This window comes from Stegostoma tigrinum, chromosome 31, assembly GCF_030684315.1.
Source record: "Stegostoma tigrinum isolate sSteTig4 chromosome 31, sSteTig4.hap1, whole genome shotgun sequence".
In the NCBI taxonomy this organism is placed as follows: Eukaryota; Metazoa; Chordata; class Chondrichthyes; order Orectolobiformes; family Stegostomatidae; genus Stegostoma; species Stegostoma tigrinum.
In genome coordinates, this window is record NC_081384.1 from 28,050,190 (window position 1) to 28,074,089 (window position 23,900).

Below are 23,900 nucleotides of genomic sequence, written 5' to 3' on the forward strand. Positions count from 1 at the left end.
GACAGCATTTATTGCCCATCCCTAATTGCTCAGAGGGCAGTTCAGAGTCAAATACATTGCTGTGGGTCTCAGGTCACATAGGTAAGGAACATAGTTTCCTTCCCTAAAGGACATTTCCTAAAGGATTTTCCAACAATCAGCAATGGATTCACAGTCATCATTAGATTCTTAATTCCAGATATTTATTGAATTCAAATTCCACCATCTGCTGTGGCGGAATTCGAACTTGGGTCCCCAGAACATTATCCGAGTCTCTGGCTTAACAGTCCAGTGGGAATATCACTAGGCCATTGCCTCACTGTGGGGCGATTATTGCTCATTAACAAAATTATTCACTGCACACCATGCCTCACTAATATACAGTTTCCTACCTTACCAGGCAAACTGGATGGACGATACAAAACTCTGTCCAACAGAACCTCCTGGCTTCTGATGGTGAAGTGGGGTGCTAATTTTCCATTCTCCAACCTGTCTGGGCCAAATGACAGGAAACGTGGGACAACTCCAAATGACCAGTGCTTGTCCGAGGGCACAATAGCGTTTTAAGGATGCTACCAGCAACAGATATTACCCAAATGTTTTATTTCAAACTGGTGTATGTAAAAATCACAATCTTTTCATGCTGTTTATATTTTGTAGAAAAGAGCACCCATTCATTTTATGGTAAAAACGTATTACTCTATGCCATCCCTATATTCCTCAGGCAGTACAGATCGAAAAATATGCAATTTATATTCGCGCAAATAGGCTTTATCAAAGGAAAAATCACTCTTTTCATTGAGGGATGAATATTTTCTAATTTTTGGAAGAGAGTAAGAGCATTGCCAAGAGTGGATGTGGATTACATCACCGAGCGAACCAATCAGCAGTCGTGATTGGAGAAGTATTTCTTTACAGAAGCTGCCTCTTCAATTTCCCTATACTTTGAACCCTGATGTACAGGCTAATCCTTGGCCAGCTGGACACCAGTCAGTAGACTATATGTTGGGCATCTCTGCTGTGGGTGGTACACTGTGGATCAAAAGGTAGAATGGATAAGATGGTAAATGGATGAAACAGACATTAGCATCCTTACAATGATGTCATCTTGGTATAGTGTTCTGCAAGGTCTCACTCTCCTACCCACTGCAAAGAAACCAGATGGTGAAAATGTCCAAGTTGAAATTCAGCATGGTTATCTGGTAAATCCAGCTCACCACCTTGTCCTCTGGATTGCCATTAGTCTCAGGGCGGTAACCACACATATGCACTAACTCCCTCTCCCAGCAGGACCTCCAGCTTCCTGTTGGCAAAGCAAGTGCCAATTACTCTCCACCTCTAAACACGTCCAGAGGATAATGGTGCAGGATAGCTGTGGACTGCCAGCAGTTGACTAGGCATACGGCTGAGCTTGAAAAATGGCACTTGTGCCAGGAATCTTGGGAGGTCCCAGCAGTGGGCAGTACGTCCTCTTGTGGCAAGTGGGTGGATATGACTAGCAGGATGCCATAGGAAATGAGGTGAGTTAGGATGATAGTGCAAAAAACTATGGTACATCTTTCAGAGAGAAGCCCTTCTCAAAACCTGCCAAAGATGACACGTAGCCTATAGGCTGAATTTTACCAGAAATTGGCTCATGAGGCAAGGCTGAAAGGTGGAGACAGAGACAGGGAGACCTAGGAGAGAACTCAAGCAGTAAGTTTTGAGGTTACAGTGCAAGAACTTGAAGTCATGGCTGCTAATGGCAGTTTGACTAAAGGTTGGAGATGTGCAAGAATGAAAATAGAATGAAATGCCAAGGTTTCAGAAAGTTATCAGACAATCAGAATCCTCTGTTCAAATCATACACCCAGTGTATTCAACCAGCTCTTCCTTGTATTTAAGTAAGTTTTACATAAGGCCGTAACAGTGCTGTATCTAATCACACAGTAAATAGTATCCCTGAAACTATACATTTATTTCTAATGTTTACTTATCATTCCTATGAATGTTGTGCTTATTAGCTGGACATCAGTTTTCTACACTACTATTCTGGGAATGAATAATTTAGGATTAAAAGTTTAAATAAAACAAAATTATCCATTTATGGAGCAAAATCCAGGGAGCAACTTCCTACGCAACTTGACTTCAGCTCATCCATCCCTAGATCAGTGGTGCTGGGGGGGTTAATTTCTGTTCAGTACTCCTCAGTTTGTTAGAACATCTTTCTCATTTGTAGTATCATCCCACATGTATATAGAGGTCATGTGAAAACAAAAATATTGTATTCCCAAGGACCTACTTGCATGAGGAGTTTTCAAGAAAACAGGCAGCCAACAAGTCAAATCATGAGACTGCCACATTGGAAAATCATATCGTAACTATTTGTGCTGAGGACCCATTTAACTAAGGGTATTGTACACAGGGTCAAAAGTTAACACAATATGCTTCAAATTAAAGAAACAAATCCACAGTGAGCAATTTGTAAGAAGCAAGCTGAAACCAACACATATTGGTGTTAAACATACATTATTTAAATTTGATATCAAAGACTGAAATGACTCTGAAGGGAAGTGGAGTGGGATCATTACTTTTGGGGGAAGTCTTTCACCTTTATTCCAATGTAATTCTGTGTCCCAAATCTGCATTTAGGCTGTAACTGCAGTCCTGGTAAAGAATAAAGCCATTTTCCACTGAGTTAGTAGTTGCAACTGTAAGAGGCAAAAACCCAGAATTGAAACAGTCCCACAAATCAGAAATGATAGCCCTGTAGCTATTTCTGAATCAGTCCATTCAGAGATTATATTGCACAACTCTGGGGCAATTGGAACTTGAACCCTGGCCTCCTGGCTCACACAGACATTGCCACTGCACCATAACAGCCCTTTACACTAGACCTGCATATTTATAGTAGGTGCACCTCATTCTGTGCGATTCTGTCTATGAAACTCAATCTCTGATTGAGTGAATGTTTGATAGTCTGTCCTTTAACACAGAAATGTTGGCAGCTAAATGTAATCTGGTTTTGCTGTGCCATTTTCAGGTTGACCATGCATGCCCTCTACTGTCTATAATTAGTATTTTTTCTCTCATATTCGTATTTAAAGCCGCTATGTGCAACAGACTGACTAGATTAAATGTCTTTTTGAACCTCTGTTTAAACCCTTCCAGAACCAAGCTTGCAGGGAAACGGGAAGAGAGTGTTCTCTGGAACCAGACGAGGAAAATATTGAAAAGTGTTAAGAAGGTGAAATGAGAGGACCATGGAAAACATGTTCTTTCTAAACATAAATACCATTGATAAAATCAGTAATTTCATTTAACAAATGACTTCAAAACAAACTGGTCACAAGGAACAGGCTGTGTAAATTGATGGAATTGTTTATTAGATGAAAATTTGAATATTGTATCAGCAACAACTTTGTACTATGAGTCAACATGGTTTGAGAAACAAAGATTGTGCTCAATGAATCCCCTAGACTTCTGCAAAGTTGTGAATCTCAAGTACTCTGTGAAAAGCCCCATAATTTTCAAAAAGATGTTTCCCACACCTATCTTGCCATGCCCATAACAGGGATATTTTAAGGTTTTGAAATGTGAGGCTGGATGAACACAGCAGGCCCAGCAGCATCTCAGGAGTACAAAAGCTGATGTTTCGGGCCTAGACCCTTCATCAGAGAGGGGGATGGGGTGAGGGTTCTGAATAAATAGGGAGAGAAGGGGAGGCGGACCGAAGATGGAGAGAAAAGAAGATAGGTGGAGAGGAGAGTATAGGTGGGGTGGTAGGGAGGGGATAGGTCAGTCCAGGGAAGACGGACAGGTCAAGGAGGTGGGATGAGGTTAGTAGGTAGGAGATGGAGGTGCGGCTTGGGGTGGGAGGAAGGGATGGGTGAGAGGAAGAACAGGTTAGGGAGGCAGAGACGGGTTGGACTGGTTTTGGGATGCAGGGTGGAGGGGAAGAGCTGGGCTGGTTGTGTGGTGCAGTGGGGGGAGGGGACGAACTGGGCTAGTTTTGGGATGCGGTGGGGAAAGGGGAGATTTTGAAGCTGGTGAAGTCCACATTGATACCATTGGGCTGCAGGGGAATATAAGTTGCTGTTCCTGCAACCTTCAGGTGGCATCATTGTGGCACTGCAGGAGGCCCATGATGGACATGCCATCTAAAGAATGGGAGGGGGAGTGGAAATGATTTGCGACTGGGAGGTGCAGTTGTTTATTGCGAACCGAGCGGAGGTGTTCTGCAAAGCAGTCCCCAAGCCTCCGCTTGGTTTCCCCAATGTAGAGGAGGCCACACGGGGTACAGTGGATGCAGTATACCACATTGGCAGATGTGCAAGTGAACCTCTGCTTAATGTGGAAAGTCATCTGGGGGCCTGGGATAGGGGTGAGGGAGGAGGTGTGGGGGCAAGTGTAGCATTTCCTGCGGTTGCAGGGGAAGGTGCCGGGTGTGGTGGGATTGGAGGGCAGTGTGGAGCGAACAAGGGAGTCACGGAGACAGTGGTCTCTCCGGAAAGCAGACAGGGGTGGGGATGGAAAAATGTCTTGGGTGGTGGGGTCGGATTGTAAATGGCGGAAGTGTCGGAGGATGATGCATTGTATCTGGAGGTTGGTGGGGTGGTGTGTGAGAATGAGGGGGATCCTCTTTGGGCAGTTGTGGCGGGGGCGGGGTGTGAGGGATGTGTTGCGGGAAATGCGGGAGACGCCGTCAAGGGCGTTCTCGACCACTGTGGGGGGAAAGTTGCGGTCCTTGAAGAACTTGGACATCTGGGATGTGCGGGAGTGGAATGCCTCATTGTGGGAGCAGATGCGGCAGAGGCGGAGGAATTGGGAATAGGGAATGGAATTTTTGCAGGAGGGTGGGTGGGAGGAGGTGTATTCTAGGTAGCTGTGGGCGTCGGTGGGCTTGAAATGGACATCAATTACAAGCTGGTTGCCTGAGATGGAGACTGAGAGGCCCAGGAAGGTGAGGGATGTGCTGGAGATGGCCCAGGTGAACTGAAGGTTGGGGTGGAAGGTGTTGGTGAAGTGGATGAACTGTTCGAGTTCCTCTGCGGAGCAAGAGGCGGCGCCGATACAGTCAATGTAACGGAGGAAGAGGTGGGGTTGGGGGCCTGTGTAGGTGCGGAAGAGGGACTGTTCCACATAACCTACAAAGAGGCAGGCATAGCTGGGGCCGATGCGGGTGCCCATGGCCACCCCCTTAGTCTGTAGGAAGTGGGAGGAATTGAAAGAGAAGTTGTTGAGGGTGAGGACGAGTTCGGCTAGGCGGATGAGGGTGTCGGTGGAGGGGGACTGGTCGGGCCTGCGGGACAGGAAGAAGCGGAGGGCCTTGAGGCCATCTGCATGCGGAATACAGGTGTATAGGGACTGGACATCCATGGTGAAAATGGGGTGTTGGGGGCCAGGGAATTGGATGTCCTGGAGGAGGTGGAGGGCGTGGGTGGTGTCACGGACGTAGGTAGGGAGTTCCTGGACCAAAGGGGAGAAAATGGAGTCCAGATAGGTGGAGATGAGTTCGGTGGGGCAGGAGCAGGCTGAGACGATGGGTCGATCAGGGCAGGCAGGTTTGTGGGTTTTGGGAAGGAGATAGAAACGGGGCGTGCGGGGTTGGGGAACAATGAGGTTGGAGGCTGTGGGTGGGAGGTCCACTGAGGTGATGAGGTCATGAATGGTGTTGGAGATGATGGTTAGGTGCTCGGGTGTGGGGTCATGATCGAGGGGGCGGTAGGAAGTGGTGTCGGAGAGTTGGCGTTTGGCCTCGGCGATGTGGAGGTCAGTGCGCCATAGTACCACTGCGCCTCCCAGCATCTACAGTTCCCATTGTCACTGATACTATTTTAAGGCTTTGTTCTTTGAAAAATAAAACACACCTTTTCTATTATTTGCAGAAATCAGACTTTTTCCTAATGGATAATTTGAAACAATGTGAACTTGTTTAAAACAAAGTGGAACGGAACTTGTAAATGCCATTTATTCCACTTATGTAGTGACATTAATCACCTTTTTTGCAGCCTTCTTGTACAAAATTAATATAATTTACATCATCAAACCCATGTTCATGACATTATGTTCTAGAAAACGTCAAGTTGGATGTCTGCCTTGTCCAAAATGAGTAAAGAAAAACAACTAGTGAAAGCAGATGTTGTGTTCTCACATGTGAACAATGTTTAACAGGCTTCTTCTAATCTTTGTCATAATCTGTCAGGACACCAAATCAAACTACTGTTTTTAAGTACGTGGACATTGTAGACCTCTGGTCTTAAATGTTACCTTCTTGTTCAACAGAAATTTCCTGAACAAGTTTTGGAAAAAAAAATTATTCTGTTCAATTTTCCACATATTTTCCCTTCTTCTTAACATGTCTTACATATCCTTTCTTGAGTCTGTTAAAAAATGTTTATGTAATCCTTGCTATGAGTGAAGACAGTCAGCAATATCATTTTGAGTTATAGCTGTGTCAAAGTTAATTGAGCAAGTCTTCTGTGAGTGATTTTTGTGACATAGCTGGCACCATAGTGGAACAAATATTTACTCAAAAATGCTGTGACTGACATAATTGGCACATGCATCGATATAATGAGCAGTCTAAGGTTTGAAAACATAAAATCCCCCAAGGTTCAACCATATATGGGCCTAGTGAGGATTCTGTCTCTTTTTCCCTCCACATTACCTGGAGATGCAGCTGTGGAGCTCTAAGTGTTGGGACAGATTTTCTGAAATGTAGCAATCTCATGCACATTGCCATGCCACTGTCCTCACTTCTTTAGAAAAAAAGGGGGGCTCCACATTTCTGGGAGGAGATTCCAATCAGAACTTCTTCAGAGATTCAGGGAGGCACTTCCATTCCGACTGCTGATTCGTAGTGCTGTACTGTCAAGGGAGGGAAAATCACAAATCCTTTCAACAGCTGTCAGCTGCCAGATTCTGAAATGCAAATGTCAAGCCGCAAGTCCCCACGGTAAGTGTGGTAGTCAGGTGCTGGGAGGTAGACGGTCAGATAGATGGGAGGGTATGGTGCCAACTGGGGAGACGGTGCAGAGCAGGGTGTGGGTATTTGGGGAGAAGAGTCTGATGTGTAGATTGGCAGAAGGGGTCCACACCAATGGAAGAAGAGTTGAGTGAAATGAGGCAGTAGGCCCTTGTCCCAGATGATATCTAGTCAGGGTGTAAGGAGTCTAGGGAAGGTGTAATTGAGGTGCGATACAAGTGTAAAACCAGTTAAATAATTATTCAGGCGTCTAACTAGGCATCAAATTGTCTCTGTTTTAATGGAAGAATTAAAGAATGTCCCAGTGGAGTCCGCAATTTCTAGTGCAGTTTATTCATTGTCTACTACAATGGGGATTCTGCAGGGCCCCTGTGTGTAATTCCAAACTGCACTGGAATAATGACCAGCTGACTATTAGAAAATCCAGGTTGTTGCTACTAAAGGACTGAGCATAGTCTATTTTCACAGAATACTGCAGTACAAAAACAAACAGTTTGGGCCAACATCTACAGTTTCAAGTCTCAATTGTTCGGTCTTTGGTCCCCGGACCACTGCTACACAACCAAAGAGATCTATTGCACAAACCCCAATCAACACGTCAGAAAATCTGACCACAGCACTGTGATCCTCTTAGCTTAAAAGCAGAAGCTGAAGTGGGAGAACCCTTCACAAAACTAAGTACGTTGCTGGTCTGAGGCAGCAGAAGACAGTGTCCAGGACTCCTTGGACTCTGTGGAATGGACCATGATCAGATGTTCAGTGAAAATCTTAGACGAGTACACTACCACCATCACGGGCTTCATTAGCAAATGCGCAGAGGACTGTGTGCCAAAGAAATCAATCCAGGTGCTCCCCAACCGTCAATCTTGGATGAACCAGGAAATCCACTCCTTGCTGAGGACCAGACATGCAGCACTCAAGTTGGGTGACCCTGGACTAACATGGGCAATTCAGACATAATCTCCGAAAAGCCATCAGGGAGGCCAAGAGGCAGTACCAGACCAAGTTAGAGGCCCAGACCTACCAAACAGACTCGTGTTGTCTATGGCAAGGCCTAAACAACATTACAGGATACAAAATGAAAGAGTGTAAGATAGCGGACAATGCCACATCCATCCCTAACAGGCTCATCACTTTCTATGCTCAGCTTGAGCAGAATATCACCGGCATGGCAACGTTTGCCTCAACAGCCACGGACAGTCCCTCTGTCACCTCTTCCAAAATCAGGTCAGTCTTCCTGGGAACCAATCCAAGGAAAACAATGGGCCTTGTCTGTGCCTGGCCAAGCACACACATTCTGTGCAGACTAACTGACGAAGGTATTCAACCAAAGTCCCCACCTGCTTCAAAAAGACCACGGATTCATAGAACATTACAGTGCTGTACAGGCCCTTCGGCCTGTGATGTTGTGCCGACCTGTGAAACCAATCTGAAGTGCATCTAACCTACACTATTCCATTATCATCCATATGTTTATCCAATGGCCATTTAAATGCCCTTAAAGTTGGCACATCTATTACTGTTGCACACCCTTACCACTCTGAGTAAAGGACCTACCTCTGACATCTGTCCTATATCTACCACCCCTCAATTTAAAGCTATGTCCCCTCGTAAGAAAACACATGCAGTGTGCATTAATGACTACCACCCAGTGGCTCTGACTTCAATAATTATGAAGTGCTTCATGGTCCAGATCAACTCCAGCCTCTCAACCTGCCTCGATCCCCTACAGCTTGCCTACTGACATAACAGGCCCACAGAGGATGCCATTTCTCTAGTCCTGCACTCACCCCTGGAACATCTGAACAAAGACAGCTACGTCAGACTCCTGCTCATCAACTATAGCTCTGCCTTCAACACCATTATCCCCTCCAGTTACAAACTTCAACAGCTGCATCTTTGATAGTGTACTGTTCAGGTGCATAATGGCCCGGTGCAGCTATTGTTCTGCCCAGGACTGTAAGAAACTACAGAAGGTGGTGTGCACAGCCCAGACCGTCACAGAAGCCAACCTTCCATCCATGGACTCTATTTACACGGCTCACTGCTGCAAAAAGGTGGCCAACATCATCAAAGACCCATCACACCCCAGTAATGACCTCCTACAACCTCTTCCATCAGGCAGAAGATACAGAAGCCTGAACACATGCACATGCACAAGCAGGTTCAGGAACAGCTTCTTTCTGGCCGTTATCAAACTGGTGAATGGAGTCTAGCCTCAGATAATGTAACCAGCAATGTAACCTGTGTGCCTCAAGTCTTTTTGATCTGAACTTCCTTTGTTTGCTGTGATCTGCCTGAAGCACTCGCAAACAAAGATTTTCACCGTATTTCGGTACACATGATCATAAAATCTATCAATCAGTTCATGATCTGTAGTTCATTATCTGCTGAACCACATTCCCCCCTCACTGCTGGTGTCATTGACCTGTCTTTCACACTGTTTGTTCCCATGTTATGGCTGTTATCTCCACTTCCTGAAAACAAAGGACACTTGATACCTCTGTCATAAAATCTTAGAGTCAGAGCCCAGAAACAGACCCTATGGTTCAAGTCGTCTATGCCAACCAGATATCCTATCTAGTCACATTTGCCAGCATTTCGCCCATATCCCTCTAACCCCTTCCTATTTAGGCACCTATTCAGATGTCTCTTAAATGTTGTAATTCCATCAGACGCCACTCTGGCATCTCATTCTATACTCACACCAGCTTCTGTGTGACCAAGTTGCTCCTTTGGGCCCTTTTAAATCTTTCCCCTCTCACCTTAAGCCTATGCCCTCTAGTTTGGACTCCCCTACCCTGAGAAAAAAAATGGCCTTGGCTATTCATCCTATCCGAGCCTCTCATGATTTTATAAATATCTATAAGGTCACCCCTCATCTTCTGACACTCCAGGGAAAATAGCTTCAGCCGATTCAACCTCTCCCTAAAGCTCAAATCCTCCAACCCCAGCAGCGTCCTTGTAAATGTTTTCTGAACCTTTTCAAGTTTAACAACATCTTTCCTATAGCAGGGAGATCAAAATTTAGTGCAGTACTCCAAAAGTGGTCTAACCAATGACCTGTACAATTGCAACATGACATCCCAAAGTCTATATTCAATATACTGACCAATAAAGGCAAACATACCAAATGCTTTCTTCACCACCCTGTCTGCATCCCCTTGTAAACTAATGAACCATCACCAAGCTCTTTTTCCTTTTCATGTCCTTGAAGGGGTTGTTGGTTTGTAAAGCCACGTTCTTCTTTTCTGGAATTCCAAGTTTGATTCCCTCCAATTAGGTTTCCAATAAACAGTTCTGAAGAACGGTCACTGGAACCAACACATTAAAAACTCTGTCCACAAATTCTGTCAGACTTGCTGAGTTTCCAGCAATTTCAGTTTTTGTTTCAGGGTTTGAACGAATGTTCCCTCTAAGCTGCACACACACTGTCATTCCAAGGTTCCATGTACAGTGATTGGCACTGGCATTCTGATTGTGGTGTTGCATGCATCTGCGGCAAAGTTAAACCAATTCCACATCGTACTTCTCAACCTAAACTCAGCTTCCAGAACCTCTCCATTGTCATTGAGCTGGAAGCGACTGCTTTCGTATTTTTATTGAATGAGTTATAGTTTGATTATTCTACGCAATCTTTCCCATCCTGTTTTGTTTTTAAAATTTGTTCACAGATGTAGACATCACTGGTTCGGCCAGCATTTATTGCTCATCCTTAGTTACCCAGAGGGCAGTTAAGAATCAACCACTTTACAATGGGTCTGGAGTCACGTGTAGGCCAGACCTTCAAGAGACAGCAGATTTACTTCCTGAGAAAACACAAGTTAACCTAACAACAGGTTTTTATGACAATCAACGTTGGTTACAAGGTTATCATTGGCTTATCACTTCCCCCCAATTTATTGTCAATCGAATTAAAATTTCATCATCTGCTATGGTGGGGTTCAAATTAATCTCCCCAGAATATTAAACTGGGGGTGTAAATTACTAGTCCAATCATATTACCATGACCTCACTGTCTGCCTCTACCGCCTACGCCTTTACCTCAGGAACCCCCTAAGGATCTGTACTTGACCTCCAACTGTTTCTCATCTTTGTGTGGCCCTTTGGTGATATCATCCATTCTCATTCTCATCCTCATTTGCCACTGCTCTCCCACACCACCAACTCTCAGAAGGCCTCCACCATAAATAAAACTGCTCACCCAATTTCCACTACTGAATGAACGAACAGAAATCTTCTCCATCCAAATATTTGGAAGACCAAATTCTTCAGTCCCTACCATAAGCGTCATTTTCTTGCCACCAACTGTACTTTTCTCCCATGGTAACCACCTGAGGCTGAATCAAATTGTTTGCAACCTCATTGCCATATTTTACCTCTCACTACACGCCTACACTATCTCTCAGACCTTCTTATTTTTATCTCTGCCTGACTCCATTCCTGCCTCAGCCCATTTGTTCATACTCTACTCTTTTCTTATTTCAAAATTTGACTGCTCATGGCTACCCTCCCACATTTAATCCTCTGGAATTCCCAGTTCACCCTCGGGCTCTGCCACATCTGTCCTAAGTCACACCAGGCTGTTAATTCATCACTGTGCTCGCTGACCTACATTGGTACCCAGTTAAACAATCATTCCATTTTAAAACTTGCATATTATTTTCAAATCCCTCCCTGGGCTCACTGTTCCTTTTCTACAAAACCATCTTCACAAACATCCTAGATAGCTACTCCCTCCTTTCTAGCCTGTTGATGACCGTAATTTTAATTGTTTCATACTTGGTGGTCTCGCCTTAAGCTTCTAAGTCCCCAGCTGTGGAATTTCCACTCTAAACCGTCTATCTCTTGATTGTCCTTTCAGGCATTTCTTAAAACACACAGCTTTGAGCAGTTTTTTTTTGTTTTTTCGTCATTTATCCCAATATTACTATGCGACTGAGTCAAATATTGTTTGATAATTGTCCTGTGAGTAATATCCAATAAAGACGCTTTATTACATTTAAAAACCTGATGAAAGTAAAAGATATTTTTTATTGTAAATTTTAAAAAAAATTGAGTTGTAGTCATCTTTGGTGTAAAGACATTCTCGTTAAAAAGGCATTTGTCTCCATTATATATCTCTTCTACCCTCACTGTCCCAGATCCACTTCCAATCCTCCAGCACCTCAAATTGAAAGTTAGCATCCTTGTGATGAAATCACTTCATAGATTTACCTTCCCTGTTTGAATGAATTGAATCATATCTATAAACACCAGCATCCTATCAAACGCCCAATCCTTCTTTTTTGGTTTCATCATCCCCTTTAGTTGTCGAGGTTCCATGTTTGCAACTCCTTCCCTCAAACTTCCTGAATGTCTGCCTCTTTTTCCACAACTTTTCAGAGTTTCCTGAAAACGCATCTCTTTGGCCAAACTTTTGGTAATTTTTTTCCTCACTTCAACTTGGGAACAATATTGCTTCAAATATACTTCTGCAAAGCACCTTGGAATTTCTTTTCTACTCTATTTGTGACACATAAGTGGAAGTTATTAGAATTACAATTCCTCTATTCTACATCTATGAAAGATACAACATTGCTACAATGTCTTCAAATAACATGAGGCAATTTCTAGTTCAGAAATAGGTCTCATTTGGCTGGCAAATATAGCCTAACACTGGCTGTTGGCTACATAAGCAACCTTCTAATGATATTTTTATTTTGTTACTGTGACTAACTTAATAAGAAATTGTGACAAAAGCTTCTGTAAGTTCTCTATTCAGACAACATCGAAGCAATGAAATATTCAAAACATGGAATTTCATTTCTGTGCAGCATGACCTTAGCTCAATACACAGTTTACATATATTGTCATTTTTCCGGATGATAATTCTCCACAATGTAGCGGTGAAAAATAAAATCCTGCTTGAAACAATGTTGATTTGCTTCTAGTAAGCTTCCGCTTATAAACAGGCACAGCTGACAACGAACTGTAAACCTGCACACATTAAGACCAACAGCCCTTATTCTAGCCTGCAGTTCTGAACACAATCTGTGAGCCAGTTCCAAATATAGGGGTGGGCAATGCATAATCTTGAGATGGGAGTGATACTAAATCCATAGTGTTCTGTTTCATCTTATAATCTCAGCAGGAACTGGTAAGACTTTTATTTCACAAATCTGCAAAAAACATGTATTTACTAAAATGATGCCTCATATTCACAGCTTAAAACAAAAATCTTACTACACAAGAATGAAAGAACATATTTTAAAGATATCACTTACAGGACGTGAGCACAAGTGGCCAGATGAGCATTTATTAGCCATCCCTACTTGCCCTTGAGAAGATGGTGGTGAACTGTCTTGTTGAACTATTGGTCCGTGCGCTGTAGGCAGACACTCAAAGTGGTTAGGATGGGAATTCCAAGATTTGGACCCAGTGACATTGAAGGAACAGTGACATATTTCCGAGTCGAGATGGTGAGTGGCTCAGAGCTGACTAGCAGGTGATGGTGTTCCCATGTATTTGCTAGCCTGGTCCTTCTTGATGGAAATGTTCATGAGTTTGGAAGGTGAATATTAATGAGTGCATTAACTGTCAATTTCATTAAAGATAGTGAAAGTAACACTGAGGGTGTACTCTTTTAGGGGTCTGTACAATGTGGGAGATGGTAAGATTTTTGTCAGAATTGATGAGAGGTTTGGAGAAGCCCATTTCGACAGAGGGAGAAACTTGCTCCATCTTTTAAGCTCTTGCCAAGCATGTTGGTAAGTTGTCATTAGGCAGCTGTGAGTGGCCAAGTAAAGGCAATTATTGCTTGACAAATGACTTGCTGATACCCCAGCTTGCCTCATTAATATTCAGATTCCTATCTTATCAACTATGTCAAACAAACCGGACATCAAGAAAACCCAGTGTGGAAAACAGAGCAGGTACGTGACAGATTCCACACACCACTTGGCCCACAGCACCTCCATGTTGCTTGTAACCACGCTGCCTCTCAGGACACCATCCACAGGCACCAGCCACATGCAATCCATGAACATTTGTGACCAGAAGTTACTGAGCTCTCACAACCATCATGACACCACACCAAGACACTGACAGACTGCTTAGAAAGCACAGGCTCACCTTGCAGGGGGCACTGGCAAAGAACATTGTAAGGCTGCGGCAGGAACACTCAGTATGCGCAACCTGCACCTGTTTCCAGGTGGGACCAGACTGCATCCCGGGACTGCTCACTTGGCGCCTATCTGTATGCTCACACCATCCATACCTTGCCTTGCATTACCATGTCCATCAGTGCATTGGCTCTGACTGAAACATCAACGGTTGACAGTATTACTGTGTTGAGGTGCTCATTTGTGCAAACACAAAGACTGGCTGCTTGTCATGCCTCTCAGCAAGGATCTGTCCAGGGTTGGGGGCGTGGGGAAGACATCTTGAAGTGTGGCACACCCATATGTCAATCTATTGCCTACATGGCTAGGACACAACCAAATGGCCATGCCAGGGAGATAATCCCCAGTCAGATCAAGAAGAGACCATGTCAGTCAGGGGAATCCCAGAGCCAGCAGTCATGAGCACAGCCTGCACACAGCCCAAAGACTTGGCCATGGATAGTTGTCTGCTTGGGGTGCTCACAGTCAAGGGATACGTGTCTGTCTGAGGGTTGAGCATTAGTCTGTTCTGTCCATCACAACTGTCAGGGAAATCATGTCTCAATCAGATCAGTCAGGGCACTGCAGACACAGTGGTCAGGGGTGTGTTTAGTCATGTCTAGGGGCTACCCATTGGTCAGTCATTTCTGGGACATGATTACAGTCCTGGTCATTCAAGGGATGCAAGATGGTGGATGGCTATGGGGGTAGTGGGGCGTCACTGCCAAAATGTGTGGGTGAGGTGGGGTGCAGCGGAGGCTGCAAGATGAAAGCAGGGACATTTGTAGAGGTGAAACAAAGCTGATGATAGGGTTTGTGCAGAACAGAAATAGAGGATGTGCAGTCTCTGGGAGGGGGAGGCTGGACTTATTGGTAGTGACCTTCACATGGCTAACAGGCTGAGCATCATCTAAGGTGTAATTTTGGGGCTGAAGAGTGTGGGAAGGACAGCTGGGGGGTAAGTTCATGAGGTGGGTGTCCATGTGAGGGTAATGGGTGGAAATGAGCCATCAGGGTAGTGTGAGGTATAAGGGGACTAAGAGGTTCTGAGGCATCACCCAGCAACAAGCTGGGCCCAATGCTGATTGTGTCCATTACAGGTGGTGTTTCCTGCCATCATTTTGCAGTCTCCTGATAATAATTATGATTATAAAAACAGCTGGGATGATGTCCAGGGTGGGCGCATTCAGTGTCTGTTTGATACGTGAAAGCATGGGATTCACATTTGCTGGATGTTGAGAGAGAGATTTTCTAACCAGCCTGTTTGAAGATTTTTATTGCACAACTCTGGAGCAGGTGGGACATGAAGCTGGGCCTCCTGATTCAGAGGCAGGGACTCTACCACTGCACCATAAGACCCCTCCTGAGATACTCAAGTTAGATCATATTAGAAATTTGACAATTAACCGTTTGGTCTGGGTACCATTCGAAAAGATTTGCATTTGATTTCCTGGATTCTCCAGCAATTTCTGTTGGGCTTATTCTTTCGTATTTCCTCCACCCATCTCATGGCTGTCAACTCTGAGTAAAATACAGGTGTCACTAGTGTCTTAACTGTAATCACCTTGCCTTAGAATTATCTTGGTACTAAAGTCCTTAATTTCTGGTGTCTTTATCAGGGAATCTTATCAGGTCTGGAACAATGTTGGCTATGGCAGGATATGTAGCAGAATCACATGTTATCAATGTCTACCTCACTGTTAGGAGCTAATTGCATCTTTTAACAAAGTTTTAGGTGTCAATGCGAGATTCTCACTAAGCAATGGGAAATTGCCTATTGAGGGGAATTATTACTTTTGCTAATGATCTTATTATTGGTAGATAACACCTCATTAATATGTAGATTTCTATTGTACCACTTGCCATGAGCAAACTCGAAGCTGAGAATTCTGGACTTTGAAGTCGGAGTGGGCACTCGATGACTCCAGCTCCGAAGAACCTGCGAGTTGGATGCTATGCACCAACATCTCAGGTCACACCCAATGGGCACCAGCCACTCACACCTCCTGTCCATGTACATTAGCATCCAACATTTAGGGACCCTCATGGCATGTCTCTACTCCACTTACAGGACTCTTCTACAATTCAGTGCTGTGCTTCAGCGTGCAACGGAAACTCTCATTGTAATATTGCAGCTAGGACACGTGCATGACCTGCTCCCAGTTCGTGTACTGGACCAGGCTGCATCTCAGTGCTATTCACTTGCTGTCTTAGTGCTCACCCACTAAGTCCACCTGGATGCATGCTTGCCTTTTTCCACCTTGTTTCTCAGCCAGTGATAGCAGGCTCACAGTAGTTGTGTGTCTTGTCATGTCAGTAGTCTTCAGTCAAGTCAAAGGAAATAGTGAGATTAAAAAAAGTGTGGAGCTGGATGAACACAGCAGGCCAAGCAGCATCTTCGGAGCACAAAAGCTAACATTTCGGACCTAGACCCTTCATCAGAAAAGGGTGATGAGGAGAAGGTTCTGAAATAAATAAGGGAGGCGGAGGGGTGGGGGGGGGGGGAGGTGTGGACCGAGGATGGATAGGGGAGAGGAAAAAAAATTGGAGAAACTATACTCTCCTCTCCACCTATCTTCTCCTCTACCCATCCTCGGTCCGCCTCCCCCTCTCTCCCTGTTTATTTCAGAATCGTCTCCTCATCACCCTTTTCTGATGAAGGGTCTAGGCCTGAAACATCAGCTTTTGTTCTCCTAAGATGCTGCTTGGCCTGCTGTGTTCATCCAGCTCCACACTTGGTTATCTCAGATTCTCCAGCGTCTGCAGTTCCCATCATCTGAAAGGAAGTAGCTTTTGGTGAGGACATCCTAACACAGTAACTCAACAAAGTCAAACAGATTTTATGTTCAACTGAATATGTAGAGAGAATTCAACTATTTAAAATTTTACTAGGGTTTTTTAAGAGGTTAGATTTAATTACATTTATTTAACTACATACATACATGAAACACAAAAATACATTGTGGTACTGTAACACTTCACTTCAGTATCATGATACAAAATATACTGTCCCAGTTTAGATATCTTACCTTTGGCATTATTTATAAAACTACAATATTTCACCAACACTTAAGTTTTCCTTAGAGCTTACTGTGAAGTTCATGTTTTTAAACAACCAATCATCATTCTGTTGTAGGTCACGCACTGAAGTTTAAGCACACACCGGTGCTTTTTTTTTGCATTTGCCCTTGGAATTCAGGCATTGCTGATAAAGTCAGCATCTATTACTGATCCTTATTTGGGCATGTGGCTACTGGCACAGTATTCTGATATATGGATCCACTCACACAGAGTAGATTCCCACTCATGGGTGCCCTGTAACACTTAGCCTAAGCCTTGTAATGTCAAACAGAGAATCTCTCCTTAACTCCTGCCTAACCAGGCTGAATAGTTTCAGAGATAATGGGAACTGCAGATGCTGGAGATTCCAAGATAATAAAATGTGAGGCTGGATGAACACAGCAGGCCAAGCAGCATCTCAGGAGCACAAAAGCTGACGTTTCGGGCCTAGACCCTTCATCAGATGAAGGGTCTAGGCCCGAAACGTCAGCTTTTGTGCTCCTGAGATGCTGCTTGGCCTGCTGTGTTCATCCAGCCTCACATTTTATTATCCAGGCTGAATAGTTGTATGGTTGTGCCCAGCTCCACTCTTCCACAGAGAGGGCATGCCATTAGTCAAAGTGAATAAAGTTTGGCAATTCTAGTGAAGTATCTGGAGTTATGACAGTGTCATGATGTTTGGCTGTGGCCAGGTCAGAGCACTGGGAATCTTTCCAGTGAGAGTTTTCAATCATGGTAACTTGTTCACTAACGCTTAATGATTCTGCAGCCTGTTGTCCATCAACAAGTAATTAGCTACTCACGTTGCCAATTGAGTTAGTTAACTCAGTTGGCTGGGTCGCTTGGCTTGCAATGCAGAGTGACACCAACAGAAAAGGTTCAATCCCTACCTTGGCCGAGGTTATCATGAAGAACCCCCCTTCTCAACCTTTCCCCTCATCTGAGTTATGGGGACCCTCAGGTTAAGTCACCATCAGACCTCTCTCCCTAATGAGAGGGCCGCCTCTGGTGCAGTAGAACCAGGGCATCTTTATCACTATAACCAGAATAAATGCTCCAGATCCCTTTTATCCATGACAGGATTTATTTGTGTCTTAGTTGCTACAATCTAGTCTTGCATTCAGACAAATTCATAATAAAAAGGCAGGGGCCCTCATTAACTATTCATAGCTGGTCAGTTTTGGCTGAGTTTTAGAGTTTTCAATACCAGTGCTCATCTTTCTCTGCTACCAGAGAAGCCTAGGGGCACTAAACATTTGGGTACTGAAAGCTGGAGCTAGTTCATAGCTTAAACCACTGCTGTAGATACATGGACACATTTATATAAGCACTTGCAGCGGACAGCTTTCCTGCTACTGGTAGGCTGTAGCTGATCTTAGAAAGCAGAGGATGCTAAGGAGTCTGTTGTGGAATTCCTGATCGGGTTGGCTCCAAATAGTTTGACAAACCGCTACACATTGATGGAGAACAGAACAAAGAATTTTTGAAGGTAAGAAGATCCAGGCAAACTGCCACTGATCAATTCAACAAAACAGTTTTAGTTTGGCCAAAGCATTAACTGTAATCATAGCATATTCATCACTGCTATTTAAAAACAGCATTTGCCTAAGCATTATCAGTCTTCACTGGGTACTGGTACAGGGCTTCACTTTTTCAAGTTTCTTTTTGGATGTTTATTGCTTTGTGAAAATTAGATGTGGTGAATTGTTTGGTGAAGGAGATTCAACAATCATTGTTGTGTTTGTGATGATCAGTATGTGTGCTGGATTCTGAAATCTCAGATTTTGCTTTTAATTTTTGTAATGGGTTTCCCTTTTTTTGGAAATATTTTTCAGTTAGATTTATTGACTTTGTAAAAATGTGTGTGCCAGTGCTGTTTTACTATCACTGAGCTCGCTGTGGCCCATACATTGTAGCTGAGAAGTTTTGAGAGTTTCCAGATGTACCTACTGACCCCTCTCTAAATACCTTAGTTGTGTGTTTTAGGCTTCTGGGAATCCCACTGACTCTATAGCCTCTTTGAGGCAAAAAGAAACTATTTAACTTTGCTTAGGCTCAAGGCATTCTGTTTCTCTCATGAATTGGAATGCTTTTGCTTTGCATTCTCTTATCCATGTTTTTCACGTTACAGTCAAGCTCCCTGCTTTTATTGCCAGATGTTTAACAAATAGGAGTAATTTTAAACTTTTTTTAAACTCCCACACTCACCCTATATTTAGGATGGCCCCGCACCAGTAAACAAAGAACTTGTATTTATATGTGCCCTTTTATGCCTTTGGGATGTCCCAAAGCTTCCTACTACTTAGAGTAGTTACTGCTATTTTTTTTAAAAGATGACACTTACTCTGTAGACAGTGATAATTCACAAATAGTACATAATCACAGAAGTATTATGGTGCAATAGAAGTCCACTCGTTCCATTGTGTCTGCACCAGCTCTTCAAATGAGCATTATTAATTACTGTCAATTTCTTCCTTTTTAGCGGTATCCTTGTATATTATTTCTGTAACTAGTCATCCAGTATCACCTTGAATGCCACATTTGAACCTGACTCCAGTACACCTCTAGCTGGTGCTTTCTATAACCTAGCTACCGGTTATGTGAAAAGACAAAATGAAATAAATGAGCTGATCTTCAATTTTAGATCTTGGGTAAATGGTAGCAGACCAATTTGTATGCTCAGTTCTCCAGTGTGGTTTGAAACCACAATCAAATAAATTCCAGTTAAGGTGTCAGCACACTGAGTTCAAAGATTGTGGATTATTTAACATTAAATAATCTGGATTTACAGCTCATCATAGCACCACGGAACCTGTATTATTTTACTGTTGCCTGCGTTGTTGAGAGCCCTGTCTACATTCCCAAGTGAACTTAAAATACTTTTAAGAAGCACTAAGCATAACGTTACGATCCCAAGTGATGTTCATACTAGATAACTCAGTTCCAGTAGAGAAAGATGTCCTGTTAGATCCTTTTATTTTAACATATGGAGGTCAGTTACCCAAAATATTCACAAAATGCCGCAGTGTGCTTTGAATACAAAGAGTAAATTATTTATTAAGCTATAAAAATATGAACTATATTGCATCAAACAAAAACAAAGTTAGAGAGATTATTTTACATACATCAGAAAAAGGATTCAAATTCACCGCAATTAACTTTATTCTAACAGAATTAGTTTTGCCAATACTCACCAGAATCAGACTGTAGTCACTCTGAGGAGAGGATATCTTCGTAATTTACACCAAGGTTAAAGGAGATCCAAAAAGGATTCAAAAATGGAATAAATTCTTGCATAACATTCTCTGCCTACCCCTGAAGTGCCCAGAATCACAGACGGCAGTCTTCAGACAATTTAATCTACAGAACAGAAGGCATCTATTTGGTCCGCTGTGTCCATATTAGTTCTGTGCAAAATCAACTCATCTATTGCCCCTTCCCAATGTTCATAGCTCTGTAATTGTTGGTTCCTCTCCAGATAATGATCTACTTTTGTCTTTTTTAAAAGTCTCGATTGATGAAGCCAGATTCAGACCATAAGACAATGCATTCCAAATCGTAACCACTCACTGCCAAAAAATGTTCTTCGGTCATGCTGCCATTACCTTATTTACCCATTACCTAAAATTCTTTTCCAACAGGAGCTGTTTCTTACTGTTTGTTCACGCATAATTTTGAGTACCTCAATAAACCTTCTTTTAATCCTTCTGCACAGGAGAAGGGTCCTAGGTTTTCCATTTGTCCATGTAACCTAATTTCATCTTCCATGGAAACTTCAAATGAGGACAAAAATCTTTTATGAGTATTCGTTCTAACTGTCCTGCTTTCATATGCCGAGGCCTTATAAAGACCAGGATCCTAACTGCTTTTCCAATATACAGTGTCAGCTTTGATTATTTATGCACAAATACCCCACAGATCCTTCTGTTCCTCTTTTAATTGTCCAGCTTATTTCATATTGCCTATCCCCATTCCTGTGAAAATTAATCATTCACACTTCTCTGCTTTCAATTTCAATTCTAAATGTTCACCTGTTCCACCATTCCATGTCTTTTGAAATTTATCTGCATCGTCACCATGGTTCATAATACTTCCAGATTCTATGTCATCTGTAAATTTTGAAATTGTGAAATGAGCACCCAAGTCTAGGATATTAATGTATCACCCACCTTGGATATCTGAGCCACTTCAGTCTTCCTGAACTATACCCTGCAAACTTCACCTGACCTTCCTTATCACACCACAATCTAAACTCCCGTATATACCAACATACCTTCCACTTCCAACAACCAAGAATTTTTGAGGAAGGGTCACTTGAAAGGAAATGTTAACTGAGTTGTCTCCCACAGATGCTGCCAGACCTGGGGAGCTTTTCCAGCAATTTCTGTTTTTGTTTCTGATTTACAGCATCTGCAGTTCTTTTGGTTTTTAATGAAGAAGTTAAGTTGTCTTCAACTGTATCCTCCTCTGAAGTGCTCCCTGTCTGATAGATAGTGAAGTCTTTATTCAGGCCAACATCTGGCAGGAAATCCATTTGGAAATAAACAACAAAAAACTCCATGCCATTTAAAGAAAGACACCTCTCCAGATCTCCCAGTGAACATCCGTAAATTCCGTGCTGATCTATTTTTTGCTGTAGCCTTTTCTACTGAGCAACTCTGGATATAACCCTGAGTATATCTCATCAGGCTGTTATAGAGATCAGCATGATTAATATTAAAAGTTCTGCTAATGGCTTTAAGTCCCTCTCTCCTTGAGTTCCTACCCTCACGCTGTGATTGGATTCATGCTTTGTGGTAAGATTTTATCATTTTGGATGATGTATCATTATGCTAAATGTGTTGCCATACCATATTTTAGCATCTGATGCCAGTTAATGGATGAACTTGATATCCATGTTCTCATCATTCAGGAAACCAGCCTATTTTTATGCAGTATGAATATATTCAGGCATATATGTCTGAAATATCCCACATTGAATAGGGTCACACATTTAAATAGTAGAAATCCTATCATTTGCTAAACCACCTCCCCACAGCCTCTCCCTGGGCCCCTTCCCCTGAGGCACAGGTTGATCCCTTCTTCCAATTGCAATCTTGACTGCCAGAAGGGAACGATTGTAATACTTGGAAATTAACATATTAATCAAACTGGAGCTCCATTTTGTGCTACACAAAACAAGTTGGTAAGGTGTCAGCTGGTGATGTTGCTGGACTTGTAATCCAGAGCTGTGGACCAATATTTAGGGGACATGCGTCCAAATTCCACTGTGGCAGATGGTGAAACTTTAATTCAATATAAAAACCTGAAATTAAAGCCCAGCCTAATGCTGCTCCTATTAGTGTTATCAATTATTGTAAAAATCCACCTTATTCACTAATGTCCTTCCGGGCAGGAAATCTGCTGTCCTTCCTTGACCTGGCTAAATATCATACCCCAGCAATCTGTCTGATGTTTGACAATTCAGGATGGACAATAAATGCTGGCCTAGCCAGCGATACTCTCACCCCATGATTTTTTTTAAAATTGAACCCGTTTGTATCATTTGTGTATCTTGCTGTTTCCTCCTCTGTGTGAGATTGTGGAATTACCTGAATTTCTGTGATTTTTTTTGTTTGATATTTTTCCCTGTGATTCAACTTGAACTCTTTCTTCAATTCTGACCAAAATCTTGCTCCATTGTTATAGATACACTTTTGCTGGAGTTGTGAGAACAGAGCTCCATCATACCCATATAGAAGGTCTTCCCAACCCTGTTGTTATGGACCAGACCAAACTCCCTCAAAATACATCAAGGAGATAGCCTAGACTCTAACTTTTATCCTATTCTAAGGCCAGTGCAATCCATTGTGTTCCAGATGTGATTCCATTGGTCAAAGCACACTTTAATTTTACACTACAATTAAAATACAAACAGAAAAAGAATTGGCATAACTTGAACTTCATTTAAAGAAGTAATAAAATATTATATTATTTAACCACTACTCATCAGCTGTTCCGATATAGCAGCATCCCATAAACATACCCTTGGCAAAGGCAAATTCAACAAAACAGATTTTCCTCACTTGCTATTCTTCAGTCCAGGAGAAATTAAAAACTGAAAAGAATGAATGTAGCAGCAGAGAGAGAACTTGAGCTTTTGCAGCAGCAGAAAGAAAGAACTGAATTGAGCAGCTTCAATTCCAATACCGCAACTTCAATAGCTGAAAGCAAAACGAAAACCCTGGGTCTGTGTGAACCTGACTCCAGCCACTCGTGCTTCTTTTGTCTAATTTAAAGAAAAGAAACAAAATTATTTAGTCTGGAGCAGGTGAAATCTCCTCACCAGATTTACACCACCCCCACCCCTCCTTCAAGAGAAGGAAGGCAGAACAAATCCCTCAAGGCACATATCATTGATGCCCAGTTGGAAAAAGCAGAAAATAAGGAAGCTCTAGCCTCAGAGGAGAAGCTGAACTCCTAGGAGGGAGAGAGACGGGCTGGGAACAGTGGATTAAAAGGGTACAAGTGGGAAATCCAACTACAAGTCATTGTCAACTCACTTACACAGTGACAAGTCATTGATTTGCTATGATCAGGTGAAAAGGAAAATTGGTTCCCATTATTTTAGAGAATAAAGGGAATAAACTGTTTAGTAAAAGTTCAGTTGTAGTCTACAACTAACAGACTATAATCAAAAACAGATTTTGCTAGGAAAATTGAGGAACAAATCACCAAAGTTGTCTTGAGTGAAAAAAATAGGAATTTTATTA

General features: G+C 42.8%; 2 protein-coding genes across 3 annotated transcripts in view; one reads left to right on the forward strand and one right to left on the reverse strand.

Moving 5' to 3' along the window:
• Window positions 1-21,602, reverse strand: part of LOC125466304 (HIG1 domain family member 1A, mitochondrial-like) — a 55,923-nt gene extending 34,321 nt beyond the window's left edge. The window contains exons 1-2 of the mRNA XM_048560640.2: window positions 21,422-21,602; window positions 20,343-20,508 (exon numbers count right to left, since the gene is read on the reverse strand). The gene's annotated coding sequence lies outside the window, so the exon portion shown is untranslated. The remainder of the gene's footprint in view (window positions 1-20,342; window positions 20,509-21,421) is intronic.
• The window catches only part of LOC125466302 (gap junction gamma-1 protein-like), a 55,999-nt gene continuing 50,440 nt past the window's right edge, over window positions 18,342-23,900 (forward strand). For both annotated transcript variants that reach the window (XM_059638746.1, XM_059638747.1), the window contains exon 1: window positions 18,342-18,637. The gene's annotated coding sequence lies outside the window, so the exon portion shown is untranslated. The remainder of the gene's footprint in view (window positions 18,638-23,900) is intronic.